At 38.2% G+C, this 10,226-nt stretch overlaps 1 long non-coding RNA gene across 1 annotated transcript; it reads left to right on the top strand.

Annotated features, from left to right (window-relative positions):
* Positions 1–5,098: 5,098 nt before the first annotated feature.
* Positions 5,099–8,395, top strand: LOC141633669 (uncharacterized). Its single transcript, XR_012538438.1, has 3 exons — positions 5,099–5,313; positions 5,413–5,480; positions 8,199–8,395. It is a non-coding gene; the product is annotated as an uncharacterized LOC141633669 (long non-coding RNA).
* The last annotated feature ends 1,831 nt before the right edge of the window (positions 8,396–10,226 follow it).

Here is a 10,226-nt window from a genome sequence, read left to right as displayed (position 1 = left end):
AATGGATAGTGGAGATCCTGTCACCGGACTTGGTGCATTGCAATTGGAGCCTAGCACTGATGCCATTAAAGATCACGGGGCCATGAAAAGAAGAAGCCTGATAAAGCAAAGAGGAAGGCTGCAGATTATGAGATGTGCTATTCTCCTTCCGATGGCTCGGTTGTTTGGAAATTGAAGACGGAGGTCACAAATGCTGAAGGGACCTCGTAGAGCCAGAAGCCCAGCCGTGGGCTCTTTAATTGCTTCAAAGGATGAGTCGAGATGCTATCCCGTTTGTAAACATTTTGTAATTTGGATTTTCGCTAGACATCTAATCAGTTATTAGCTTTAGACTTTAGTATTAGTTTGGATAGATTCATTTAGCTTAGGACGAATATAGACTGCGTATTTTTGTTTTTGGTACTTTGCGGGAAGTATTATTGCATATATTGCAGGTCTTGGGAGAATTACGAATCATTGGGATGCGTGCTAAAGAGGAAGTTCTCCATCGACCACTTTATGTGCTCGATCGAGCAAGTGCCCAAAAGTAAGTCCTCGATCGAGTTGTTTCAAACACTCGATCGAGCAAGAGCATTTAAGGAATTCTCGATCAAGCAGTTTTAACCACTCGATCGAGCGAAGTCCAAGAACAAGAAAGAAGTCCTCGATCAAATATTTTCAAAGTACTCGATCGATCAACTTAAGGAAGGATGTCCTCAATGGAGTAACTGCAGTTTACTCGATCGAGCAGTTCTGGCGCATATTAGACGAGGGAGTCTTCTCTTTCCTTACAGTATTTTCAATTGCTTAACCTAAGTTCTTCCCCAAATATTTTGAGCTAATTGAATCCCTTGACTAAAACTCTCAAATTCTTCCCAAATTTGCCAATTTAATTACCCAAATATATTCTAAGCACCAATTAAATCAAAATACCCTTGTTTGCATCATTAATTTTCGATCTAATTGGGGATTTTCGAAGCTAGGGTTGCGAAAATTGAATTAATTCGATTATTTGAAGTTTTCATTGGTTTAATTGTTTTTATTGTTGGGTAATCTACCAAGTAAGTTCCTTTCCCCTTCTTTAATGTTTAATTTCAATTTTCCCCTTCTTTTATACGGATTAGGGTTGTGAAATTAGTTTGGGGAAATTCAATTTTATTGCTAGATTGTTAATTGGAATTTGAATTTCATTATAGCTATAAAGAGTAACAAGGAAGCCGGATTCGAAGAGCCCAATTCGACGCCCTCTGCGTCGATTTCGACGTCCGCCTTGGTCGTGGTCCCTGCTGCCACCACGTCCGCTGTTACTGTGCCGGTGTCGACCACCGTCGCTGCCGCCACTGTCACTACCGTCGCTACTGTATACGGTTCACGAATTGGGACAGGCACGAGGTCCCGTGCTGCTGCGTTACGGGCTCCTGCTAGGAATGCTGCTAACACTTCTACGGAATCTTTATCTGAGTTTTCGGAGGTAAGATTTTTGTCCCCGTCTCAACGTACTCGTTTTATGCATTTAATGGAATGTCATATGACCTCGACCCGTTTTTTGAGTCGCCCTGACCTAGAGACTCTGGGAATTTTAGAACCTGTTGTTGGCTTGCTAAACGAGACGAGGATGTCGGGATTGGCCACTATGAAGGAGCTCACCTATAGGGCACTCACTTTAGAGTTTTTTAGCTCTTTTGACTTTAACCCTGCGGCCTATGCGACATACCATGGGAGCACTTGTATCACTTTCCGACTATTTAACACTACTTTTTCTTGGACTTTAGCTGAGTTTTGGGACCGTTTGGTTTTAGTTAGTGATGGTTCCCTTGAGCCTCCTAGGAAGCTCTCGCATCAGATCTGGGCTACACTTTCACACATTCGCTATGGTCAGCGTCGTGGTGCCCACGTCCATTTACCCCACGCCCGCTATTTTCTCCGTCTGTGATGGTATCAAATCTTAACCTCGCAAGTGAACGAGTTCGTTTCACTAATTGAGGGTCGAATCCACAAGGAGCATGAGAGAATACTAATCGTTTTAAATCTTGTATTTAGCTAAGTCGACAATAATTGAGATGGAAATTTTTCTAATCAACTAAACTAAATAAACTAAAATGCAATTGAACTAATTATGGAAATAAAGCAAGCAAATGAAAATGATGTAATTCAAGGAATTGAAAGCCTAGGACCCGATTTTCACCAACAATTCATAATTCATCATCAAGATTCCCTTAGCTAGTTATTGGGACGATATGTAAGGAGGAGATGGCTCTAATTCGCCTAATACCCCCCTCTCGGGTTCGCATTAGGACACTAGTTCTCCCAACCCCCCTCCCTTTCGGTCTCGGAGGTCAGAATCCTAAGGTAGAGGCCCGACTACCCTAGAAACGTGCACTTCTCTAAGGTATCCTAGCATCTCCTAAGTCCATTAAGCCCTCATCATTTTCCGGGTCATCCAACTCCTTCTCTCGAAGGTCGAATTCAAACACTAGTCTAAAGATGTCCTCCCTTGGTTCTCCCTTTTGATCTCAACCTAGGTTAGCAATAGGACCAAATCCCGGGTACCCGGTTCCCGACCTAACCAACTCTCGTTGGTGGACAAGGGTCACAAACCAACATTACCCAAAATTGACCCATTTATCAAATCAATCCTCTAGGCTACCCTTACTAATCCTTCTCAACAACTAGCTTTTATGGGAATCAATTAAATAAACTACTCATGTTGGGGTCAAACGAGTCCTAGTTAAAGGACTACTCACTAATCATGGTTCTTAAGACAAAATAATTAATAAAGATGGATTCTTTAACCTTAAACATGATATGAAATTGGATTCTACAATTAAACATGCAATAATTCAACAAAACTATGATAAAAGATAAATTAAACTAAGATGAGAAAGGATTAAAGCAAAAAGACACAAACTTTGACACAATACCCCAAAGACTCGATCTTTGGGTGAGAACAACAATGGTGAACAAGGAAAAGATGAACAAGAGAGAGAAAAATGAAAATCCAACAACAAAGAGAAGAAATCAAGCACAAACAATTAAACAAAACTTGAAAGAAAGCAAATGTAAACAAATGAAATTAAGGGAAAGAATTGTACCAATCTAATAGCAAGGGAGAGAAACTTGAATTGAAATAAGAATGAAGAAAATCTTCAATCTTGTTACAACTCAATTATTAGAACTAATAATATGCTAATTATTGAAAGATTTAATCTAATTAAGGAAAGATTAACAAAGTAATTAGCAAAGGTTCAAACTTGGGAATGGAAATGATGTAGATCTATGGTTGTGTCTAAAATTACCAAGTGGGGGTATATATAGTGTTTGCAAAACAAATGGAGGTGAACCGGAAGAGAAAAGGGGCGAAATGAATCGTCCCTTAGGGACGAAATCTGTCCCGGCCGGTACGGGTGTCTGTCCCTGTGGCTGTCCCGGTGGGACAAAGTTAGGGACGGCTTCCAGCAATCATATCTTGCTTCCCTTCTTCCATACCGGTCATTGTCCCATAGGGATGGCTATAGGGACGACTTTACTATCTTCATAGCTTCTCTTTAAGGGTCAAGATGTCTTGGGAGGTCATCCAAATGGTCCTTAAGTGAGGCGTGTTGGAGCTTGTGTCCTCCACAAATTAGTGTGATAACATTTGTAATCTCTTAAAGGTTCACAAGGGTATACTTCGTATTTTATCAGTTGATTAACGATTACCTAATAACGGTTGGCTTGCTAGAAAGTTTGACGTTATTATCATACTGATGGCGGTGATCAACTGGTCCCTAAAGGTCACACCTAAATGATGTGTTTGAGAGATGTGGTTATGGAAATGTAATCACATTGATGCCTTATATGACTAAACAGTTAGTCAATGTGTTGATGAGACAATTATTTAATGCCGATTATATAATATTAGTTGAGACGAATTAGCTGTCAATTCGTAAATTGAATATAATAAGTTATATTTAATTAATGTATATAATGTTAGCTTGGACGAATTAATATGTTAATTCGTAATTAAATGTAATCGGTTATATGTTAATGCGGAATAATATAAATGACAATTTATATTTAATATATTTTATACATTTTTGCATACTACCAAAATAAGAAGATTTAATCTCCTTATTTTTGGTAAGTAGATAAACCGAAAAAAAAAGAGAAAATAAATTCTCTTATTTCGGTCATATGGGCCGAGATTAGGAGAGAATATATCTCCTTCATTCACTCTTATTTCGGTTACATAAGAGGAGTGTAGAGATCATAATTCTAACCTATTTTTTCTAACCTAGCCTCCTCTCATCAGAAAAAACACAAAATAACCTAAAAGTTTTACAGAAAATTTGGGGATCGATTATAGAAAGAAGCAAAGGGCATATCTCATATCATCTTGGGTGCAACTGATAGGTGAATATCATTGCGATATTGTTCTTAGGCCGATTTTGCTAGGACCGAAGGTTGTTTCTTCATTCTCTACTTTTGTTTATGTAATTCATTTTATGACTAGCATTCATCATTATATATTCGTTATAATCCTTCATTTTAAGGGAAGTATACAGATATTTCCCACAAGGCGAGGCCGCTTCCAAGCTAGGATTCCATACCCAAGTCCTTCACCCATCCGAAATGGCTCCAATATGCACTAATTCCGTCTTGTTTCACCTACAAAACATTATCTAAATCCAAATGAACTAAAAGGAAGCTATTAGCCCCAAAAATCGCTCCAAAGAGCGGAAATGACATGTGATAATGTAACACCCGCGAAATTCCCATTTTGACATTTAAAAATTTATTTAACCGTTTAATTACTTTATTTTCTATTTTTGAATTATTTAATTTTATAAATTTTATTTTAAACACGATTTTTATAAAAGTAATATTTTAAAGCTTAATTTATATTAAAATACGTATTTTAGTCGGATAGTATTAATAATAATAATATCAATGGTAGTAAACTTCCGTCTTAAATTATAGTAGGTTTAAGGTGAATTTCCGTCTAGCAAGACCATCACATGTTCACATATGAGACTAGACTTATCTACTCTCGACCTATCCCGTGTCGACAACACACTCCACAATTTTGGCACCCAACTAAAATTATAATAATCACACTCCCTGGCAGCTGACCAATACCATCCGGCCCATTGTTTTCCTCCTTTGTCATCAATTTGGAAACATCCCACAAACAACAAAAAAAGAAAGGGGAATGCAGCAGCATCGTTCAAACAAGCAGAGTCTCTAAAAACGCCATTTTCGTGACCCTTTAATAAAGATCCCGGCTCCATTCCTTCACCATTCCTCTTAATTTTTGCACCATTCTCCTCCTTACTTCCTCCTTCATCTTTCAAGGTAATAAAGTCTCATTTTTGTGATGGTTTCCTTTTTCGCCGTCTTATAAAAGTTTCATCTTTTAGCTTCTTTATCCCGTTTTGTTGCTCTTTGATGAAGGATTTGAAGACCCAGAGTGAGACTCGTGCCTTTTGGACCTTTTATTCGAAGAATAAGGAGCGTTTAAGGTAACAGTGATAGGTTACTCGACAAAGAGTCAAAATTTCGCCCCTTTAACCCGGTCTTATACTCTTATTTGTCATAAAGTTTTGTTCTTTATATCCCTCTCATATGTGTGGGTGATTGTGTGGTGTTATTAATCCTTTTACATGCTTACTTGAGGTATTTTTATAGTTTGTTTTCTCCATGTGGCTTCGGGTAAAGAGTATATGCTAGCCGAGCGAATTTCCGTCTCAAAATGTCGTTTGAACCGGACTGTTTTACATGGATTTTCAAGCATGGTTGGGATGAGCTTGGTGGGTGTTATTCATGTTTTAGTTGAGTTTCATTTCCGTATCAACCTTGCTTTCATTTCCGTCTTAATTTATAAGCCTTTCCATTTGTGAGTATTGACATATGCGTGCTTGTCCGACCAATTGTTGTGCATTCCATTCCCCATTTAATGGTCCAACGATTGTCATGTTTAGGCGTCATAGTCACCTGGTGGTCCAACCACTTAATCATATAAATGGAAGGGTAAGTAGTTAACTAAAAAGGAGAGGCTTCTAACATGGAGAAGATATAACGTAACTGATTGGGTTTGATTGACTGACAGTTTCCGTAACACTATTTTCACTTGCCTTCTTTTGCTTTGTTGTGGGATGGGTCTCATTGTTTGGGTGTTTGAAATCAGGGGATGCTTGTGGGGTGTGCTTCATATGCTCTTTTATTTACAGTAGAGATAATTGTGTGAGTTGCTTGAAAAATTTCACAAAGTTGGTGTAAGAAATCCTCCGAAGAAGCTGACTTCAGATTACCCCATTATGCTTCAAGTTTGTGACATGGCCACATGTGTGTCCTTGAAATTCCTTGTAGCTTTAGCCAACTGGAATAATAGGCATATATCTTTTACACAAATCGTGATGGCAATTTGTTTTTATCACAACATTCTTCTTTAAAATTTGAGTTTGGGTTGTGTCTTGATTTGGGCTTGTACTCATACTTTGGTTATGGGACTAATCTAATAGGAGGGTATGGACTTCTAAATGACCCATATTTGGCTATTCATATTTGGCTATTCATATTTTATCTCGGTTTTTATGTGACGTAAATTATTCATTATCGCTTGTTATATTTTAATTGACCGGCATGTTAAATTGTAAAGTGGAATATTTATTAATATAATGCAAGTATGAGATATTTATTATAAGTAGTTACTTGTAGTGAGTCGTACTCTAGATAATGTCTAGTACTGTTTGGTTGTGAGAATCTTGGTTCTACCGGAATACTAGGGGTGAGCCTGAGGCCCTCTAGTTGCGGTATGAACGTCGGGAGTGATGTTCCCATCCGTACTCATGGTGATGCAGACCATAAGTATGAATGTGACATTACTCATCCCGGCCTTGAGTATTGGTCCTATCGGATACTAGGGGTGAGCCAGAGGCCCTCTAGTTGCGATATGATCCGTCGGGAGCGATGTTCCCATTCGTACTTATGGCGATGCAGGTCATAAGTATGAATATGACATTTATCATCCCGTCCCTGAGTCACGGTCCTATCGGATACTAGGGGCGAGCCATAGGCCCTCTAGTTACGATAAAGACGCCGGAATTGATGTTCCCATCCGTAATTATGGTGAGATGCAAGCCATAGGTATGAATGTGACATTAATAATCCCGTTCTATGTGCTTGTTTGTTGTGCTTGGTTGTTGTATTTGTTTGTTGTATTTGGCCATATTTTAAAGGTAACTGCTGAGCCAGATACTTGTTTGTTGTACCTCGGACATGTTTTAAAGGTAACCTCTGAGTCGGGTACTTGTTTGTTGTATTTGGCCATGTTTTAAAGGTAACCGCTGAGCCAGATACTTTATGTGTTGTGCCTCGGACATGTTTTAAAGGTAACCTCTGAGTCGGGCACTTGTTTGTAGTATTTGGACATGTTTTAAAGGTAACCGCTGAGCCAGATACTTTAGAGGTCGTGCCTTGGACATGTTTTAAAGGTAACCACTGAGCCAAGGTACTTAAGGACTTGTGTCTCGGACATGCTTTAAAGGTAGCCTCTGAGTCGGATGCTTTGCTTATTATGTGATGTTAGTAGTCCCATTTTATGTATTGTATGTTGTTTGGTTTCCAAAGTTGGATGTCTTATATGAGTAGTAAAGGTCTTGCTTGGTTATAGATATTGGTATCTATCTTTTGTGCCTCGTGTTGTTAGTCTTGGTCCTATCGGATACTAGAGGTGAGATGCAAGCCTTCTAGTTGCGATATGATCACCGGGATTGATGTTCCCATCCGTTCTTATGGTGAGATGCAAGCCATAAGTATGAATGTGACATTCGTAGCCACGTCCCGTGCAATGTTTGTTAAGAGGTTTTAAAAGTAATGGCTACAGTTTTTATTTGATCCCTTACTTGACTGCTTCACATGATTTGGATTCCAATCTCATACCTATGTTGCATTTCCTTGAAATGCGTGCTTTTGCATAAATGACCGTATTCTTGTCTTTCATATTATTTAATTGTCTCACATGAATGGTTGATTCTTTATTATGCCAATGTTGATCTATCTTGTTCCATCTCATTTAATTGTCACGTTTAATTATAAACTTGATATTCATATCTTTTGTAAGTGTTTTACATGACTTACCTGTTTTAGTTCTTTGTTATGTTCGTTTTGACAATTTGTGGCTGGGAGAACCTTGAGTTACTCCCCACTGACTGTGGCGTTCATGTTTACATGAATGACAGGTTGTGAAGACGCTTACGTGGGGAAGACGTGTGGGCTAGCGAGAACTAAACCTTGGACTAGTAGTTGGTTTATTAGGATTGTTTAGACTCCCCTTTTATCTTTTGTCATTCGAGGGATATATTTTCCCTCACGTTTGACTATCGCGTTTGTATAATTTAATCTTTATTTCCGCATTCTTTATTTGTCTTTTAGATTTTTATGAACCCGCGCTTTATAAAATTTAAAAGTTTCAAAAATTTCCTAAAATTCCGCATTTTATAACTTATATTTTCCGCGTTATTGCGGGGGTTCACAGTTGGTATCAGAGCCTTTGTTGCTCCCGACGCACACACGTGTACCCCAAACTTAGTTTGAACTTGACCTTGGATAATGAATGAGAGATGGGTAGAACTAAGGACCTAAGTTGGTAGTCTCTTTGTGTATGCTATTTGTTAGGTGCTAACTTGATTGATTTATTTGGTGTCTTGAGAAGATGGTGTGACCAACCAAGGTGAAGAATACTATCATGGAAGCTCTTACTCAAATTCTCCGGAATCAACAAGACGCCAATGCTCAAGTCAATCATCGTCCTAATTCCCATAGCAAGAGATCCTTTGTGCCCTCATCTTCTTCATCTGCTAAGAAGAAGAAGCCTTTTCCGAGAGGACAAGTACCGAGTGGACAAGTGCAAGGTGGACAAGCTCCCTCGCCGGAACACAACCCTGAGGAGACCCGCAAGTGTTTCAAGTGTAGGCAAGCTTATCACCCCGGGATTGGATGCTACGATATGCCGTTGAAGTGTTACCTTTGCAAGAATCCCGGTCATTTCATCAAGGATTGCCCTGAGAAGAAGAAGACTTCTTCTCCTCATGATCGGGAAGCTGAGCCTAGAGGAGCCGTTCGTGTCGAGAATCAAGTCGGAGCCGTCGTTCCTCCCGACACCGCTTCGGGTGTGTTTTCTATCCTTGATCAACCTTATCTTACTTTTATCCCATGATACTCATCCTTCTTCTAAACTCCTTTTTGTTTTACCTTGGGAGTTCCTCTCATATCGTTCTTTCCGTCTTACCCTTGGAATTCTTGTTGTGAATCTTTCCTCTCTATTCACCTTTGTACATTTCCCTGTTCCTTGACCATAAGCTTTATCATTCATGCACCTCCTATTCTTTTGGTTGTGCTTTCCCTTTCGATTCTAATCTAGAGGCTTATGAAAAATTCTATCTTTGACATCCTTGTTGAGGTTACTTCGACTCTTACCCCGAGAAAGTTCGTCATAGTTCTTTTATTGGTTAAGTTTAAATTCTTTTAGCGTGCTTTGTATTTTTGATGTCTAAGTTGTTTTTCCATTTCGTACAATTTCTAAACATTTCAAGTTACCATTTTTGGTTCTTTGTTAGAAATTTATATTACTATTACAAAACTTTATCTATTTGTAAAGATTTGAAAAAAAGAAAATTTGATTTAATTCTCTTTTGTTCTTTGAGTATAACTTCTTTTTATTAATTTTTAATTACTAAACCCGAGATTACTTTTAATTTTGCTCAATTTCTAACTAACTTTGATTTATTTATGATTCTTTGTCAAAGTTTAATGTTATAATTTCAAGAACTTGACTCCTTTTTGAGTTTAAAAATGAAACTTTCATTTTTGTTTTGGCTTTTGCAAAAGAAAATTTGAGTGGATTACCTTTTTCGATTGTTTTTGACGATGATGGAATGTTAGGACTCGTTATTAAAGGCGTCTAATAACTTGTCCTACGCTTATCGATTAATGATTTTTGTTTTAAACTTGTCTTTGAATTGAAAAGTTAGCGCTCTTGTGTGCACGACAAGAGCAGTTTCGTTTCATGAAGGAGACTTATAGTTTTGAAAACTCTTCATAAATATTTTTGAAAGTATTTTGAATTTGGATTTTTTCAAATGATTTGATATCTGACCTTATCTTTGATTGGGAATGCGATGTTCTTGAATGCGCAACGAGAACAATTACGTTCCTTTGATGAGAATCGGGTTCGGTTGGAAAATTCTACCTAAAACTTTTGAAAGAAT

The sequence above is a fragment of the Silene latifolia genome, chromosome Y (assembly GCF_048544455.1).
Source record: "Silene latifolia isolate original U9 population chromosome Y, ASM4854445v1, whole genome shotgun sequence".
NCBI classification, from domain to species: domain Eukaryota; kingdom Viridiplantae; phylum Streptophyta; class Magnoliopsida; order Caryophyllales; family Caryophyllaceae; genus Silene; species Silene latifolia.
The sequence above is the reverse complement of the archived record's forward strand: the minus strand, read 5'-3'. Positions and strand labels throughout refer to the sequence as shown.